The sequence below is a fragment of the Bufo gargarizans genome, chromosome 4 (genome assembly GCF_014858855.1).
Source record: "Bufo gargarizans isolate SCDJY-AF-19 chromosome 4, ASM1485885v1, whole genome shotgun sequence".
Taxonomy (NCBI): domain Eukaryota; kingdom Metazoa; phylum Chordata; class Amphibia; order Anura; family Bufonidae; genus Bufo; species Bufo gargarizans.
In genome coordinates this window covers 220,812,574-220,833,294 of record NC_058083.1, presented here as the reverse complement: position 1 = coordinate 220,833,294, position 20,721 = coordinate 220,812,574, and the positions used below count along the sequence as shown (strand labels likewise).

General features: G+C 39.8%; 1 protein-coding gene across 1 annotated transcript in view; it reads right to left on the bottom strand.

The window, feature by feature from the left end:
• The window catches only part of MYOM2 (myomesin 2), a 419,263-nt gene that overhangs the window by 79,710 nt on the left and 318,832 nt on the right, over positions 1–20,721 (bottom strand). The window lies entirely within an intron of this gene.

Here is a 20,721-nt window from a genome sequence, read left to right as displayed (position 1 = left end):
AGCCAACATCAGTACTCTACTCAGGAGAATCTTTTGATGGTTATGATTTTTTAATTTGTAGAGATCATTGAGAACAAATACTTGTGGTTCAAAAGGAATTCGAATTTTTAGTTTACACATAATACAGTTATTGATACCATTCCAGTAGTTTATAAGTTCTGGACAGGTCCATATCATATGGAGAAAGTCTGCTCCTACAGTATCACATTTGGGACAGTTGGACGTGTCTCTTAGCCCGCATTTATTCATCCACAATGGAGTAATATATAATCTGTGGCAGATATAAAATTGTATCAGGACATGGTTAAAGTTCTGAGATAGTGAAGATAGATTCCCAAAAATATTCTCCCACCCTTCTATTTGTACATTCGGACAATCCACCTCCCACGCTTTTTGTCCTGGTGAGTGTATGTCACTAAACCGTACCTTAAGTAATAACTTATATATATTTGAAATTTTTATTCTAGAAAATGTACCCCCTACCCAATCATTCAGAAAGGATAAATTATCTATATCCAACATCCGCTTATCATCCAAACTAGATAATACAGAACGCAATTGGAAATACCTAAACCATGAAAGATTTTTTATATTTTGTGTCATTTCTATATAGGGTTTAATTTCTCTATCTTTAACTACCTGTGAAATATATAAAATTTTATTCTTCTGCCAAAATGTGTCAGCTGCAATTTCATCCAGCCTTTGTAAATGCAAATTATGCCAAAGAGGCGTAAATGTGAGTGAACCCTTAACCTTCAACCATGTCCTAGTTATAGCCCACACCTTAAGGAGTAGTTTTATAGTCTCTCTATAGCCTTGCTCATAACTCTTCAATAGGCCAGATTCCAACAAGGAAAAAATGTTATTGTGGGCGTGACTAGTTACCAACTTCCCCAGTAGTGCGCTATGCTCTGATTCATAGCATCTCAATAGCTGGGCTGCAATAAAGTACCCCTTAAAGTAGGGGAGATTTAAACCCCCGCACTCCACTGATTTATACAAATACTCCAACTTAATTCGAACTCGCTTTCTTCCCCATATTAAATCATTAATTAGTCTCTCCATAAGTTTAAAATGTTTGTCTTGTATCCAAATAGGTGTATTCCTGAGCACATAAAGAAATTGTGGTAGTATCACCATTTTAACTAGTGAAACTCGATCAGCTCTAGATAGGGGAAGTCTCAGCCAGATTCCTATTTTAGCTCTGATCTTTACCATTATGGGGATCAAATTAAGTTCTACAAAGTTTTCAACCCGAGACGATATAGTCAAACCCAAATATTGAAAAGTATCAACAATATCCAACTGTGTAACAGGAGCCTCTTTCTGTGGCAGGGGGTCTATTGGGAGCAGACTGGTCTTGGCCCAGTTTATAAGAAGACCAGACACCTCACCAAATAATTTAACCATTTGAATAATCCTAGGGAGAGTGGTTTCCGTATGATCTATAAAAAACAGAACATCATCTGCATATAATGAGATGCGATCTTGTGTTCCTAGCGTACCAAATCCTTTAACCTGATCGTCCTGCCTGATGGCCATCGCAAGGGGTTCGATATATATATCAAATAATAAGGGAGATAATGGGCAGCCCTGACGGGTGCCTCTGTTTAACTCGATACTACTACTCAAAATTCCATTAAGACTCAATTTAGCCCTTGGAGATCCATACAATAACCTAAGAGTACGTATAAACCTCTCTCCAAAGCCCATCCTAACAAGAACCTTCCAGAGGAAACGCCACTCCACCCTGTCAAAGGCCTTAGAGGCATCCAATGACAGGATGGAGCGGGCGGTCCCCCCAGGGGCCTGGATATTAGAAAAGAGCCGATGTATATTATGATGTGTACCCTTATTTTTAATAAAACCGCTCTGATCGGGATGGACTATGGAGGAGATGACCCCAGAGAGCCTTGTAGCAAGGACCCTCGCCAAAAACTTTACATCTGCATTAAGCAGTGAAATTGGTCTATAAGATTCTAAATCTAGAGGGTCCTTGCCTTTTTTTGGAATTAGTATCACTGTAGCCTCCATCATTGAATCTGGCAACCTCCCATCCTCCATTGATTCAGCAAAGACCTCCAATAATCTAGGAAAAATACAGTCCCCATATTTACTATAAAATTCATATGGAAGCCCGTCTGAACCAGGAGTAGAATTAGCTGAACCTAATTTAATAGCTCCTTCAAGTTCCTGAATTGAGACCTCCAATTCTAATGCTTTCTTTTGCATCTCAGTGATAGTTGAAAAGTTGATCCTATCTAGATAGAAATCTATCTTATCATCTGTAATATTAGAATCAGCCTTATACAGATCAAGAAAATAATCAAAAAAGGCCTTCTCCACCGGACCCTGTCCAGTAACTATTCTACCATCCCTCACTCGAACCTTGTCTATATGTTTTTTAGGTTGTTGATTGGAGATTACTCTGGAGAGGAGCTTACCGGGTCGCCCAGACTCTGTAAAATATTTTTGCCCTTTAAAGAAGAGATTCTGTTGAGCTTTATCCAGTAAAAAATTAGCATATATTTGTGTGGCTTTTTGCATATTTTCCCTATTATTCTCCGTCTTATTTATATGGAAGGATTCTGTCGCTGAGATTACATGTTTTTCTAGATTTCTCTGTTTTTTTCCATATTCCCTTCTAAGATTCGTGATATTACTAACCATCAATCCCCTCATGTACGCCTTAAAGGTATCCCATACCACTTGAATTTTTGCTGAGCCGTAATTAATATCCCAGAATCGGCCTATTTCATTTCGAATTATTTCATGTGTCTTTATAACTGATAACCAGTAAGGGTTTAGTCTAAAGGGAGGTTTTGGTGTATATCTTTCCTGAGAGAAGCATAATTCAAGTACTAACGGGGAGTGATCAGATATTGACCTTGTTTCATATTTCATTTGTTTTATCAGTTTCACATATTTGCTATTTATCAGTACTAGGTCTATTCTGGACAATGATTTGCCTGCTTTACTAAAGCATGAAAAAACCCTTTTCCCCTGTCCCAGAGACTCCCAAGCATCCTCAAATCCAGCCTCCAGACAAAACCGTGCGAGGGGAGACCCCTGGACCGGGCTGTCACTCCTAGCACTCATAGAGACCCTGTCACATAGAGGATCGATGACACAGTTAAAATCACCAATAATCAATGTTGGACATTCTGGCCATTTATCCATGAATAATAGAAGAGAATTAAGAACCAGAAGAGAAAATGGCGGAGGGATATAGACAAAGGCCAAAATACATAACTCTCCCCCTAACCTGCAATATAAAAAAATAAATCTCCCCTGTTGGTCGACAGAGGATGCCTCACAAACGAAGTCAATAAGTCTATGTATCAACACCGTAACACCTCTCGAGTAGTTGGAGAGGGTAGAATGATACGTATGCACAGCCCATCCCCTGTCGACCACTCTAGTGGTCTCCTCAGTAAGATGGGTCTCTAGCAGGCATACTATTGCTGGTAGATGGGCCTGAGTCAAGTCAAAAACCGCTTGTCTCTTACCTCTCTCCCCCAAACCACGTACATTCCAAGAAAAAATTCTAATCATCGTCATCAACAATGGTTAAATGGAAGATCAGGAGAGAGGGAAAAAGGAGGAAACAAGAGGAAAAAAAAAAGAAAATAATAAACTGAAAAAAGGGGAACCACACCCACTTTGACGCACCACAACCCAACCCCCCCCCCCCCCCTCACCCCCCTCCCCCCCCTCCCACAGGCAATCCACCACATATTGTAGTAGATTTCTTTCCTATGACCAACCCTCGACCCTCCCCCCACTCAACCACCCCCACACCGCCATTATGAAGCAAAGAAAACTACATTTTAGGGGTATGAGCCCCTTATAATACTAATTATTCCCGCCAGATCATAACCCAATTGGGTCATCGATTGTTTCGCTCAATCCAATCCGCGGCTTCTTCTGAGGTATCAAAAAAAAGGGTTTTATCTTCAAAAATAATCCGCAATTTGGCCGGGAATATAAGAGAATATTTAATATCCCTTTCTCTTAGCTTCTTTTTAACAGTCATGAATGTGCGTCTCTTTTCTTGTATTTCTTTCGAAAAATCAGGAAAAAAGGCCAGTCTAATCCCGTTATACACAACCGGTGAGGATTCCCTCGCCCTTCTCAGGAGGACATCTCTGTCCCCTGTAGTCAATGACTTAGCAAGGATTGTCCGAGGTTGTCTCCCTGGAATTGGTTTTCCTCCTGGGACCCGATGAGCTCTCTCAATCATAAAAAGAGGAGAAAATGACTCTTTACCAAAGTTCTCAAGAATTAATTTCTGTACAAATTCAGTTGGATTTTTTCCTTCCTCACCCTCTGGAATCCCTATTATTCTCACGTTGTATCTTCGTGACCTATCCTCCAGGTCCACTACCTTTTTCTTCAGGAGATTATTTTCCACTTTAAGTATAGAAACTTCCGTATTTATTTTTTTGGATTCCTTCTGTATAAGGGTGACGGAACTTTCAAGGGTGTTGACTCTGTCTCGCATTTTGGACAATTCATCTTTTATTAGTCCCACATCAACTTGAATAGATCCAAGTTGGGTTGTAACCACCTGTATTAAATCCCCGTTCTGTTTAACCGCTAGGAGTATTTCTTCCAGCGGGGAAGAGTTGTCATTAGGGATAGCTTCCCCCATTATTCCATCTTCCTCTTCAGGGTATCTAGCGCCTTTTTGTATTTCTCGCTCAGTTACCTCTGATTCATAATTTTTTTTTTCAAAAAATTCCTTTTGTCCGCCCCTCGTATTGACCCTTGGGGATTTCAGAAACTGGTCCAGTTTTGTTGGTTCAGTAGTTCTGGACCCGTGTTTCTGACCTGATAGATCAGTCGAACGCCTAAAGGCTTTTGGGCCCATATCTTATTCCTCTTTATTCCTCTTTATTATATTTTTTTTTTTTTATATTTATTTTTTTTTTGGAATATTTATTTGGTTTTTTTTCCCCTTATTCCGCCTCCTTCTCTCCTTTAAATATATATCTTTTCTTCTTGGCTCTTCTTCTTTCTCTTTTTTTTTTTTTTTTTTCCTTTTTCTTTTTCTTTTTTCCTTTTTCCTTATCCCCCTTCCCCTTTTTTTTTTTTTGTGCCTACTTCTTAGTTCTGTTTTTCTTCTCCTTTTTTTTTTTTCTTTTTTTTTTCCTCTTTTTTTTTTTTTTTCGCTCCCCCCCTTTTTTTTTTTTTTTTGTGTCCACTCTTCTTTATACTCTTTCTCCTCTTATTCTTTTTTTTTTTTTTTTCCCCTCCACCTTATACTTTAAACTTTAAAGTTCACTTTGTTGTAATCATATGCAACTGAGTCAAACTCCGTTCAAGGTTAGTTGGAGTCAGCAGTCATGAGGAGGTTAGTCACTAGAGGAGAGAAGCTTATCGTCTTCTCCAACAAACCATCAGATAGGGGGAACACAGGTAGGGGGAACACAGGTAGGGGGAACACAGAGGTTACTCACTGACACCAGAAAGGGAGGTAGCAGATCAGGCAGGAACCGGAGGCACGCTCCACGGGGGTAAAGGAAAAAAAACCTCCAGACAGCAAACTGTTCACAGCGACATGGAGGGCAAGAAAGGAGGCAGGAGCCGCAGGAGCGGCAAAACCAGGAATGGCAGAATCGACAAAGAGCCGGAGGCAGCCCCCACATCCGAACCCGACAGCCGATAGCAGCAGCGTGGCAGGCTTGGGCAAAAGGCAACAGCGCCACGGTTCAACAGCGCTGATCACACGGTCCCGGTCGCAGAGAGGGTAGATGGAGGATTCGGCACAAAGACGCCAGCATAATCGAAGCGGCAGCGGGGTAGCTGAGCAGCGGGGAAAGCCGGGAGCGCGACGTCCACTACGTCATCACGTCATCACCACCATGACTGAATAAATCCACCCACTTAAAAAATAAATAAACAGACATATAGATGGCATAATAGCCTAGATGGTATCTAAGGGGAAGAGCTGATAGAGAAGAAAGGACATGCGAGGGGACCACGCTATCCCTATGGGGACCCTCACTAATGCCTCAACACACAGGAACACCCTGATGGTGGATGGCCTGTGGTCCCGTACCTGCCCTAACTTTTCCTCAGTAAGACCCTAATACCTCCCAACGCGTTTCCCCTAGTAAAGGTTCATTAGGGGAGAGATAGTGGATAAAGTAACAAATCACAACATAAAATAACATATAAGTCTTAGATATACTGATAGATATCATACAAACTCGATGTGTCACCCACAACTGGGTACAGATAGTTCGACTAGTTCAAAGCCCCAACAGCCATGTCAATATTATTATAGGTTATATATACTGTATCAGATATATACAGGAGTCATAACCATATAACAAAGCACTTATTGGTCATAGTTCCACAAGCAGATTGGTTACTTAGATGATATGGACTACTACACCAAGTATAGATTAATCAAAACCACGTGTATGAAATTATGCCACATACCACGGATCATATTCAAATGTACTTAAATAATGTAAAATGAGTACATATTAATCCATTTCATACATTATAGAACCAATATCAAACTCTGTATAGAGCTTCACAAAATAAAAGGAAAGAATTGCGGTCAAGAGACCTCTCACATATCCTTTGGTAGGAGAGCTGATATATACGTTACATGGTTGTATCAGTAGTCAGGGGTGCCTATGTAAGTGTGAGCGTCCTGGGAGCAGATGTGCTGTGGATATCAGAAATGTCATCCTCTTTATAGGCTAGAGGTGCTATCCCCATTACTGTTGTTTCTGGTGAGTGGAGCGCACGCTAGCTGTCAGGATGACAACTTTCACTTTTTAATACTTGGTTGCAAATCCTTTGCAGTCAATTACAGCCTGAAGTCTGGAATGCATAGACATCACCAACCGCTGGGTTTTATCCCTGGTGATGCTCTGCCAGGCCTCTACTGCAACTGTCTTCAGTTCCTGCTTGTTCTTGGGGCATTTTCCCTTCAGTTTTGTCTTCAGCAAGTGAAATGCATGCTCAATCGGATTCAGGTCAGGTGATTGACTTGGTCATTGCATAACATTCCACTTCTTTCCCTTAAAAAACTCTTTGGTTGCTTTTGCAGTATGCTTTGGGTCATTGTCCATCTGCACTGTGAAGCACTGTCCAATGAGCATTTGGCTGAATATGAGCAGATAATATTGCCTGAAACACTTCAGAATTCATCCTGCTGCTTTTGTCAGCAGTCACATCATCAATAAATACAAGAGAACCAGTTCCATTGGCAGCCATACATGCCCACGCCATGACACTACCACCACCATGCTTCACTCTGGTACAAGTTGATCTTGGTCTCATCTGTCCATAGGATGTTGTTCCAGAACTGTGAAGGCTTTTTTAGATGTTGTTTGGCAAATTCTAATCTGGCTTTCCTGTTTTTGAGGCTCACCAATGGTTTACATCTTGTGGTGAACCCTCTGTATTTACTCTGGTGAAGTCTTCTTTTGATTGTTGACACACATACACCTACCTCCTGGAGAGTGTTCTTGATCTGGCCAACTGTTGTGAAGGATGTTTTCTTCACCAGGGAAAGAATTATTCGGTCATCCACCACAGTTGTTTTCCGTAGTCTTCTGGGTCTTTTGGTGTTGCTGAGCTCACTGGTACGTTCCTTCTTTTTAAGAATGTTCCAAACAGTTGTTTTGCCATGCCTAATGTTCTTGCTATCTCTCTGATAGGTTTGTTTTGTTTTTTCAGCCTAATGATGGCTTGCTTCAATGATAGTGACAGCTCTTTGGATCTCATCTTGAGAGTTGACAGCAACAGATTCCAAATGCAAATAGCACACTTGAAATGAACTGTGGACGTTTTATCTGCTCATTGTAAGTGGGAGAATGAGGGAATAACACACACTTGGCCATGAAACAGCTGAGAAGCCAATTGTCCCATTACTTTTGGTCCCGTAACAAGTGGGAGGCACATATGCAAACTGTTGTAATTCCTACATCGTTCACATGATTTGGATGTAAATACCCTCAAAGTAAAGCTGATAGTCTCCTGTTAAAGCACATCTTGTTCGTTTTATTTCAAATCCATTGTGGTAGTGTGTAGAGCCAAAAATGTTAGAATTGTGTCGATGTCCCAATATTGACTGTATATTACCTGAAGTCCTATTTAACACCAAAGGTAACAGTGATAAGTCACTGAGGGCAGTTAATGTAGTAGTTGTTATCTGCAGTCCTATGTAACACCACAGATAACACAGTCATAGGTATCTGCGTACAGGTAATGTAGCAGATGTTACTGTACCTGCAGTCCTATGTAACACCACAGATAATACAGTGATAACTCTGAATGCATGCAGTATAGTAGATGTCACCTGCAGTCCTATGTAATACCACAGATAACACAGTGATAACTCTCCCAGTGCAGATAATGTAGCAGATGTTGGGTCGTTAGGAGGAGGATCTTTTGAGAGGGGCTCAAGGCTGGTGCTACCTCCTCCTTCTTGCCCTACATCAGCAGCATGGCAAGAGTGAGAAAGGGACACCGGCTATGCAACTTAGAGGTAACATTCCTTGTCACTATACTACTACAATGATATTATTATTTCATGTTATTCATATGTGCTGTATTTTGTATATATAATGGAAGATACAGTGTCTTGCAAAAGTATTCATTTTTTGTATTTTGGTGCATCACAACCTGGAATTAACATGGGTTGTTTGAGGATTTACATCATTTAATTTACAGAACATGCCCATAACTTTGAAGATGTTTTGTTTTTTTTCATTGTGAAGCAAACAACAAAAGGAAAAAATAACCGAAAAAGTCAATGTGCATAACTATTCACCCCCCTAAAGTCAATACTTTGTATAGCCACCTTTTGCGGCAATCACAGCTCCAAATCACTTTTGATAAGTCTCTATGAGCTTGCCACATCTTACCACTGGGATTTTTGCCCATTCCTCCTTGCAAAACTGCTCCAGCTTCATCAAGTTGGATGGTTTGTGCTTGTGAACAGCAATCTTTAAGTCTGACCACAGATTTTCTATTGTATTGAGATCTGGGCTTTGACTAGGCTATTCCAACACATTTATATTGTTGCTTGAGCAGTGTGTTCAGGGTTATTGTCCTGCTGGAAGGTGAACCTCCATTCTAGCCTCAAATCACTCACAGAGTGGTACAGGTTTTGCAGGATCAAGAATACCCCTGTATTTAGCATCATCCATCTTTCCCTAAACTCTGACCAGCTTCCCAGTCCCGGATCCTGCAGTATCAAATGTTGCATGATACCAAATGGGCATCAATGTAATAACCATGGTGTGATGCCCCACTAAAATACTCTATTGAAGCACTTTTATAGATTATTTGTAAGCTGGGTAGAGCAACAATTGATATCTGCTGATATATTTATATACTATGGTCAGTAAGTATACTATATGTATGCAATAGTCATGCAACCCTGATGCACTTGCACTTTATATTGATGAATTAATATCACCATATACCCCCAACCTATGAGATTTTAACTGTTCTTAATCATGTGAAGCCAGTTTTTTTGTAATCATGTAATGTTTAATAAAAATTGGGATTATTTGAATATATACTGAGTAGTGAAATTACTTTTTGTTTAAATTTTGATTCATATATTTTCTCTTATTGGTTCTAATGATTCTGATATTGGGTCGCATACACATAGATGGGATAAATATTTATTGGTCGTCTGTTTTGTTATAGAATTTCCCGATAAATATGTTTTTTCGTACTAAAGAAACTCATTGGCTTTCACAAGTCACTAAAATATTCAAGGATGATGTTGCACTTATAAATAATGCTGCCCAATCGGATGTGTTTGAGACACAAAAACTATTGATTTCTTTTTACAAAAGTCGCACCAAGACATGGTGGAATAAAGTGGCCTTTGAACAGTATTTAATAAAAGATCTAACTCCACGTGGCCTTCGGGTACAGGTATACCCATCATTTCCTTTGGAGGATGATATATTAAAACAAAGATGGGAAGAAGCATGCAAATTATGCTCCCGTACATTTATTGAGCTGCTAATTGGGTATGAAAGGAATAGTATAGAGGATATTGAAAAATCCATTGGTCCCCTGCAGGATAAACTACGTGGCCTTGTGGACTCTGAAGTATTCAATCGCTTTGAACATGAATTAAATATGGACCATGGACGATGGGATAAAGAAATCCATTATATGAAGGCCAAGAAATTCCAGCGAGATGTCATGGACCATCAACAGAGCAAGGTATCGCTGGCAGTATAAACGAAGGATGACAGATCTGGGAATAGCTCTTCGGTGTTAGTGAGCAGCAATGCATCTCATCAATCCCAATGGTCCCTAGTTTTGCCTCAAGATGGACAAAGGCCCTCTATCTTGCCTCAGGATAGACAGAGGCAATATCATGCATGAACACCGATGAAACGAAAGCACAACAACTCAGGAGACAATTGTGGTGGTGAATTAAAGGTAATAAAGTTATCTGATGTACCTTTAACTGCTGCACAGGTGGAGGTTTTGTCACTTGGACTAACTTTTAGTCTGGTCTCCACATCTGAGAATTTTGATGCAATTTAGGTTTTTATTTGCACGTAAATTAATTTACAAAAAGCATTTTTCTAAGAACCCCTCTGATGATGTCTTTTCAGCCCCGGAGGAGCTGGAGGCGCTTTGAATATTAGAATCACTACTACTTGAACAGGAGGTAGGCACACCTAAATTTCCTCCATTTACTTTCGGTCAGCCGACCGCATTTCCACCCTAGTCCTGCAATTCAGCCATTGAAACCTTTGTAACAATGGTGGTGCAGGAATTATATAAAGTGCCCACGAGGTGACGTTATGATAACATCACCAGAAATCAGCGGTTGGCACTGCAGGACTTTAAAAGGATGAAACATGTGGTGATAAAGCCAGCGGTCAAGGGTGGTAATGTGGTCATTTGGCTGATAGATATGTACGTAGCTGAGGTCTTCAGACAATTTCATGATAAGGATTGCTATGAACGGTTACCTAGCGATCCGACTGACAAATTTAAGTGTCAGCTGGATGATATCCTTATGACGGCAGTGGATGAAGGCATTATCACAAAATCTGTGTATAATAGCCTCTTGGTGAAATTCCTGATAATACCAACATTATACATATTGCCAAAGGTTCATAAGTCCATCACAAAACCTCCGATAGACCAATTGTATCCGGCTGTGGGGGTCAAAATGAACCTGTGTCTCACTTTTTAGATTATTATCTGAAGCCCTGTGTGGAAAGTTTGCCCTTGTATGTTTGTGATTCGACGGATGTACTGAGAAGCTTGGAAAACATCAAAATGGAGAACAATATGTTCCTGATATCTTGTGATGTGGAATCATTGTACACATGTATCTCACATGATGTGGGATTAGAGTCCTCTCGTTTCTTTTTTGCAAACCAGAAACCTACCATTGGATCTGGTGGATCTATTGATGAAGTTATTAGACTTCATATTGAGGCATAATGACTTTTTACTTAAGGATGACCATTATCTACAATTGCGTGGGGTGGCGATGGGTGCGACGTGTGCACCATCCTACGCAAATTTGTTTTTGGGCAATTTGGAACGACTATGTGTACAAGCTTCCATGAATGAAGTGGTTGGTGAGGTGATTTCATGGATGCGCTTCATCGATGATGTTTTGTTTATATGACAGGGGTCACGGGAGTCTTTGGATATGTTTCTTCAAAAATTGAATAAAAACAAGTGGAACATCGTTCTGACTAAAACGGTAAGTCAAAAGTAAAAAGTTTTTGGACATAAATATAAAAGTGACAACGACTGGTGACCTTGAAACTTCTGTATATACAAAATCTACTGCCGTCAATTCACTACTTCATGCAACCTCATTCAATTCTAAACATCAGAAAAGTTCGATACCCATTGGTCAATTCTTAAGGGCGAAGCGGATATGTAAATCTATAGAAGATTTTAAAAGGGAATCAGAAACTCTAAAGCATGACGACCCATGAATTACGGGTTCGCATACAAGAACATCAAAAGGATATTCGGGCGGCAGCTAAAATTGAGGATGGAGATAGAGACAAGCTGTCAAAATTAAAACCAATTGCAAGCCATTTTCGCCAAAGACACAATAACTGTTGGCAGGATCTCAAATTTATGGGAATAGATAAGGTATCTCGGTGCGAGAGGAGGGAATCTATTTAGACGGTTGGAGCAAATTGAAAGTAAGTGGATTGTGAAACTGAACACTCAGATGCCGTATGGCCTGAATCATAAGATCCCTTTTGCATCTTTTCTGTGATAGTGAAATATCATCCTTGAATAATGGTGTTTTAGATAACTGAATAAGTATCTATTTTATTATTATTTTTAATATCTAAGCCGGGTTAATGTGGTCAGCTTCTTTGATATTAATATATTATTTTTCTCCTTTCTTCCTTTTATGTAGGATGTACATTTAACCTCGGTTATAGGATGTGAATACTGGAAGCATGCTTCTCTTTTGCACATGGGTATTATAACTGGTTTGAGATGGAATTCTCCTGATCGACACAATATTATTTGAAAAATGAACTACATAATGAAATTGAAATGATTATACTATCATTATTAGTTATGATTTAAATTTGTGTTTTAGGCTATTACTCACAATTGCTCTTTTCACTGGCTGCAATCACTGTTGTTTTGATTATATATACAGTTTGACTAGTGTAAATGGTGGGGCTTTAAGAGGTCACTGATTAATCAATAACTCTTAATAATTTAATTTATTTATATAAAACATGATTTAGAGTTTGAATTTGTGATTATCTTTTTTTTATTTTATTTTTTGTTTGCATAAATTTCACTTAATTACTATATGGATACACTGTTTTATTATACGTAGCTCATTAATGTATTTAATATCTTTTTGAATATGGATGTCATGTCTTCTTATGGTCTATAGGCTGGGTTAGTTTATTTTATTTTATCTGGTGTGAATTAATGGGATGATAACAATATATTGGAGGACACAATTTTGTCTTCACCCAATATTTAATTAAGTAACACTGTAGGACAAATGTTTTGGGTCAATAACAATTGTAATGGTTTAGAGTGTGAATAAATAATATTTTAGTCAGATGTTGGTATAATTTGGAATCATATATTAGGTTGTGAATGGCATCATCCATTGTACGTATAGTACAGACCAAAAGTTTGGACACACCTTCTCATTCAAAGAGTTTTTTTTTATTTTCATGACTATGAAAATTGTAGATTCACACTGAAGGCATCAAAACTATGAATTAACACACATGAAATTATATACATAACAAAAAAGTGTGAAACAACAGAAAATATGTCATATTCTAGGTTCTTCAAAGTACCCACCTTTTGCTCTGATTACTGCTTTTCACACTCTTGGCATTCTCTTGATGAGCTTCAAGAGGTAGTCACCTGAAATGGTTTTCACTTCACAGGTGTGCCCTGTCAGGTTTAATAAGTGGGATTTCTTGGCTTAGAAATGGGGTCGGGAGCATCAGTTGCATTGTGGAGAAGGTCAGGTGGATACACAGCTGATAGTCCTACTGAATAGACTGTTAGAATTTGTATTATGGCAAGAAAAAAGCAGCTAAGTAAAGAAAAATGAGTGGCCATCATTACTTTTTAGAAATGAAGGTCAGTCAGTCCGAAAAATTGGGAAAACTTTGAAAGTGTCCCCAAGTGCAGTCACAAAAACCATCAACAAAGAACAAAGAAACTGGTTCACATGCGGACCGCCCCAGGAAAGGAAGACCAAGAGTCACCTCTGCTGCGGAGGATAAGTTAATCCAAGTCACCAGCCTCAGAAATTGCAGGTTAACAGCAGCTCAGTTTAGAGACCAGGTCAATGCCACACAGAGTTCTAGCAGCAGACACATCTCTAGAACAACTGTTAAGAGGAGATTGTGTGAATCAGGTCTTCCTGGTAGAATATCTGCTAGGAAACCACTGCTAAGGACAGGCAACAAGCAGAAGAGACTTGTTTGGGCTAAAGAACACAAGGAATGGACATTAGACCAGTGGAAATCTGTGCTTTGGTGTTATGAGTCCAAATTTGAGATCTTTGGTTCCAACCACCGTGTCTTTGTGCGACGCAGAAAAGGTAAACGGATGGACTCTACAATTCCTGGTTCCCACCGTGAAGCATGGAGGAGGAGTTGTGATGGTGTGGGGGTGCTTTGCTGGTGACACTGTTGGGGATTCATTCAAAATTGAAGGCATACTGAACCAGCATGGCTACCACAGCATCTTGCAGCGGCATGTTATTCCATCCGGTTTGCGTTTAGTTGAACCATCATTTATTTTTCAACAGGACAATGACCCCAAACACACCTCCAGGCTGTGTAAGGGCTATTTTACCATGAAGGAGAGTGATAGGGTGCTGCGCCAGATCACCTGGCCTCCACAGTCACCGGACCTGAACCCAATTAAGATGGTTTGGGGTGAGCTGGACCGCAGAGTGAAGGCAAAAGGGCCAACAAGTGCTAAGCATCTCTGGGAACTCCTTCAAGACTGTTGGAAGACCATTTCAGGTGACTACCTCTTGAAGCTCATCAAGAGAATGCCAAGAGTGTGCAAAGCAGTAATCAAAGCAAAAGGTGGCTACTTTGAAGAACCTAGAATATGACATTTTCAGTTGTTTCACATTTTTTTGTTATGTATTTAATTCCACATGTGTTAATTTATAGTTTTGAAGCCTTCAGTGTGAATCTACAATTGTCATAGTCATGAAAATAAAGAAAACTCTTTGAATGAGAAGGTGTGTCCAAACTTTTGGTCTGTACTGTATGTGATATGGATGACTCTTTTAATGTAAAGAGATATGCACTGGTTTCCTCCTTTTTTATATCCTACCATGTATTTATATGTTCGCTTATGATTAGACATATTATTTAGGTTTTGTAGGCCTGGATTGATCTACATGTTACATATTGAGCGTGGGTGACTTCTACTCCCAAATCCAAAATGGGGCCCGCAGAGCGAGCGTCTCTCTGCGCAGCCGCAGAAGTGCTGAAGTGGTCTTGGTGCTGGCGTGATGTGATCCGTGCTCTAGTGAGCACGGCCGCCTCCCGTCACTGCCGTGACCGCGCACGCACGTACTGGTGGTGTGCAGCGAGTCGCGCGCCATGTACACAGCAGTGCACAGTATTTGTTTGAACTCAGGTGAGAATGATAATATCACTCGGCTCAATTGTAATTCACTCCGGCTCTTTTGATTGGTTGAATGTATGAGATCCCGCCTATTTCTTTGACTACAAATATCCAGCTATATGAGTAGATGTTATAACCCCTTGAAAAAGCTGATGGTGAAACGCGTGTCGGCGCACAGTCTGACAGTGGTGTGGTGTATAACTTGGATCAGTATGGATTGCAATTTGTTAACCATATATTATATCGTGGTATAATTTAACATAAAATTCTGATCCTGCAGTATCAAATGTTGCATGATTCCAAATGGGCAGCAATGTAATAACCATTGTGTGATGCCCCACTAAAATACTCTATTGAAGCACTTTTATAGATTATTTGTAAGCTGGGTAGAGCAACAATTGATATCTGCTAATATATTTATATACTATGGTCAGTAAGTATACTATATGTATGCAATAGTCATGCGACCCTGATGCACTTGCACTTTATATTGATGAATTAATATCACCATATACCCCCAACCTATGAGATTTTAAATGTTCTTAATTATGTGAAGCCAGTTTTTTTTTTGTAATCATGCAATGTTTAATAAAAATTGTGATTATTTGAATATATACTGAGTAGTGAAATTACTTTATGTTTAAATTTTGTTCCATATATTTTATATTATTGGTTCTAAACTTGATGGTTAACCCGTTATGTAATGATGGCTAATCCGAACTTCACTTTATTATTTTCTGTTATAACATGGTTATAGCGGAAAATAAAATCATTCTTAAGACAGAATGAAAAAGAATATGGCCATTTAGGGGTTAAAAAACAACTCACCTCATCCACTTAATCACGCTGCCACAGTGTCTTCTATCTACTTTCAGCAGGACCTCTCAAAGGTGGCAGCGCGATCAAGTGGAGGTGAGTTTTTTTTTTTTTTTACCCCTAAATGGCCATATTCTATTGAATTCTGTCTTAAGAATGCTATTATTTTCTGCTAAAACCATGTTAGAATGGAAAATAATAAAATCACCTGAACACCGAACCCGGACTTCAGTGAAAAAGTCCGGGTTCGGGTCCAGGTACCAGAACTTGCAAAGTTCGGTATGAACCAAAACTTTGCAGTTCGGGTTCGCTCATCCCTATTAATTAACTCTTTCAATGTATTTCAATGGCTTTTGTCAAAAGATGGCACAAGATAACACTGTGCCATGTGTTATCAGAGCTATCAGTGTCAAATTTAGCTCACCTACATCTATATAAGCATCTGCTTTTTCTTTTATTCACATGGAGGAAAGGGATGAAAATGAGCTCTTAACAAGCTCTGCCTCAAATGCCACCAGATGTAAGGCAGCTATCCTATAAGTCAATGTTCAGTTCTTTAGCTAAGCCTTGAGACATGACTTGGATATTAGATAAGCCAGCACCTCATCAGGGTGATTTCCCCTCATCAGTGCAGAGCAGAGAGTACTGGCTAGACTGGGTGAGAGGCCTGTCAGGGTTGGGGGGGGGGGGTACTATCTCTTCTTTCATTCGCATGTGCATACAAGTGAGAAAAGCATAGCTTTGTAACCCAAATCTGCTGTTTATAGCTGTTTATGAATGTTTACTACTTCATTATTTTTTTGTTATCCTTCTTGTAAATAACTTTATCCTTACAAATTGAATTTGTGCTCTCAAGTCTTTACAAAACTATTGTTATTTGAGTGCACATATAAGGTGATTATTTTTCAGGCATAATTAGACTAGCACATGGGATTGTAATAAATCTCCTTTGTCCAATAATACAATTAAACAGAGAATTGAAATACAAGGCCTTCAAAGATGATGATGCGTTATAAGCAATTTACTATAGTATAATAAATGTTTGAAAATACAAGAAAGAAAATAAGATAAAAAAATAAGTTGTGTTACTGTACATTTAACTGATTTTGTTTACATCATACAGTTTTCATGTTAGAGGGAGTCTGTCATCAGTTTTGACAATGAAATACTGATGACATCACTAGGTAGAGGTTGGAGAGAGCAACATCTGCAGAGATTTTATTGTCAGGAGTAGTGTGAATAGGAAACCTTAATCTGCTAGGAAATGCTACTACGAGTGAGCAAGTGAGCACTGTATTGAACTGCTTCACAGCCCCACTTCTCTGCTCTAATTAATAGCTGTAAGATCCAACTTGGAGACCAGTTCAGCTGTTACTCGGAGCAGAGGGGAGGGGAGGGCCTTAGATGCAACATTCCATGGCGACTGCAGATTCTAAGGGCTTTACAGATGGAGATCCCTCTGTTCTCCTTCAGGCTACTGCAAAGCGATCCTGATTGCCATGTGTGGAAGTCTGCCAGGGTCTGATCAGGTCAGGTGTTAGGTTAAAATACAGTACATTGCAATAGATGATTATTGTATTGTACCAACAATTGGATTGTTGCTTGTTTAAGTCCTGAAGTGGGGCTTTCAAAAAGAGAAAAAAATATTTAAATAATGAAAAAAATTTAATTTCAAGCAAAAAAAAATCCTTTTTGCCATATTCACTTAATTTGTAAAAAAAAATTGAAAATTTTTATAAACTACACATACAGATGAATACATTCTTAATAAGTCTCTGTAACCCAGTGTAGTGCATTATCCCTTCTTGAAAGACAGCAAAAGCCATTAACAAACTTTGCAGAAGGTGCATTAAGAGACTAAATTATAATGGACACATATGTAAATGATATTGCCACATCTTTAATGATCTGATGTATAAAAGGTTCATGTTACATATCCTGGCGGTGAACACCAATAACAAATTTGTATATAAAGCAATTAAAAGGCCACATGTACCCCAAATGGTAGATATAAAATAAGCTAAAGCCCATCAAGCAAAAATCAAGCACTCACACAGCTACATTGACTGAAAAATAAAAAAATGTTGAGTCTTAGATGTGTAGATGCAAAGAAGAAATATTTTTTTAAGTGATTTGATGAAAAAGTAGTAAAACAAGAAATAAACCTATATAAATTTGGTATCTCGATATCCATATCAACCAGCAGAATAAAGTTATCATATCATATATGCTGCATGGAGAACCCCATAAAAAGTTAAAATAAAAAACTGTGACAATTATCATTTGCCCACCTTACCTCCCCAAAAATGAAATTATCACGAACCAGCGGGTGTTAGCCCACTTTTTCACATGTCCTACCTCCTCTAAGAGCATTGTCTAAGTGAACCCCTCGATCTTCACAGTACCCCTGATGGTGGGGATAGACTTTCTCGAGGAGAACACCAGGTCGCTACCTCTTGAGGAGGATAGGCACACGAGGCAGCTGGTCCAGGCGGACCAGGAGGTATCAGGAGCAACAGTGCAAGTCCAATGGATAAGGCAGAGGCGAAGTCAGACAGGCAATAGGTCAGGGCAGACGGCACAGTTACAGGTCAGGCATTCCTGGTTGGCAACAGGAGAGTCAAGACAAGCAGGCAGGGATCAAACAGGTAACAGAGTCCAGGAACACAAGTACGAGTCAGGAACACAGGAACACAAGCGAATATCAGGAACCTTAGCAGGACACAAGGACCTTGACACTGAGGCATCTGGGAAGGTGGCTGAGCCACTTATGTATGTGCAGGAGGGCTAGGATTGGTTGGAGAAGTCAAATGATCCAACCCATAAAACACAGGAAGTAATGCCCGCTGGCCCTTAAGGAAATGACGAGACAGAAACCTTTTTTAAGTTAACAGCATGAATGTTCTCTTCTAGTTCCCAAGACCTCTACTCGGGACCAAAGCACTTCCACTCCAAAAGATAGTAGTTCTTCTTGCCACGCTTCTTGATGTTCAGAATGTTTTTCACCTCAAATATCTCGTCAGAATTTTCAGATACCGGAGTTGGAGTAGAAGGAGCCGTCCAGAAGCGTTTAAGAACTACTGGTTTCAGTAAGTACATGTGGAAGGTATTAGGAATACGCAGAGAGAGAGGCAGACATAACTTATATGTCACTTCGTTGATCCCCCTGAATACTTCAAAGGGTCCAAGGAACCTAGAAGCAAACTTGAAACAGTTTTTAGAGGAGAGCCATACCTTATCTCCAGATGAGAACTGAGGCAATTTTCTTCTTTTCTTGTCTGCATTTGTTTTCATGCGAGTCACTGATTTGTTGATGCAGTTCTTGGTGTAACTCCAAATCTTAAAAAGTCCCTAAAAGAGGAATCCACAGCTGGTACCTGTCATGGACAGTGAAGTGCCGGTGTTGTTCTAAAAAATTTCCCTTTGTCGGTGTCCAGCTAAGTTGAGGTAAGGCGCAAGAAGTGCAATCGTGGCCCCTTCTCCCCACTGGAGTGAAATCTCCCTACCCAGTCGTTGTGCGCCTGCGCAGCGTAGCACACCTCGGCTTGGATGGAAACATCATGTCCGGTGCAGCCGCCCAAAAGGAAGTGACGAGGGTAGAGAAATTTGTTAGAACACCGGCCGGGGAGGGGACTCCAGGGAGGGTAGGGTAAGTGTATATTAAAGGGGCGGGTGGCGGGCTGCATGGGAATGGAGCACTGGGCAGTGGGCCCCAGGCTCTGGGCCCGGGTACTACGATACACAGCACTACTGCAGGGTGGGACCAGGGGTCCACAGGCGGCCGGGCCCAGTCGCAACTGCGACCCCTGTATGTACACCCATGGGGAAGGGGGCTGAGCCACTTATATATCTGCAGGAGGGCTAGAATTGGTTGGTGAGGTCACGTGTTACAACTCATAAAACACAGGAAGTGACGCACGCCAGGCCTTAAGGAAATGTTGCAGGAAACAATCAGTAAGCATAGTGTGGCCAGGGCTGAAAGGAATCACTGGCAGCATATCATCGCTGAACATGGCACCCAAGCCACAGCGGTAAGCAGGGGAACAGCGCCTCACAGCAGCCTATGTTACAGAAATAAAAAGTGATCGAAAGCCATATGTACCTCAAAAAGGTACAAGTACAAACTGCAGCCCATCTTGCAAAAAACAAGCCCTCACACGACTACGTTGACATAAAAATAAAAATGCCATGGATGATATGGTATTTGGTGATGCAAAATCTAACAGATTTTTAATTAAAAAAGTGATTTTATGATGCAAACGCAGTAAAACATTAAAAATTACATAAACTTGTTATGGCCATAATTGTACATCAACCTGTAGAATAAAGTTATCATATCATAAATACTGCATAGGGAGCCAAATAAAAATAAAAAAACACATAGTATTGCATTTTTTGCCCACCTCTACTCCCAAAAAATGAAATAAAAAGTGATCAAAAAGCCAAATGTACCCAAAAATAGTACTGATAAAAAAAAACTGGTTGTTCTGCAATACAAAAGTCAACAGTCAAAAGTCAACAAAAAATAGTTATGGCTCTTAAAAACCATTTTAACAAAATTCATGTTGCAAAATCCAGATTGCTGCTCCATTCTTTCTGACCACAGCCATTACAGTAGATTATGACCACATTTGGGGTATTTCTGTACTAGAGAGAAATGTTTCTCCTTTTAGCCCTTGCAAAATGAAACATTAGAGGCTATTGAAATGTTAGGTTTTGAGGCTATTGAAAGTTTTTCGATTTCATTATCCAATATTAATAAATTCT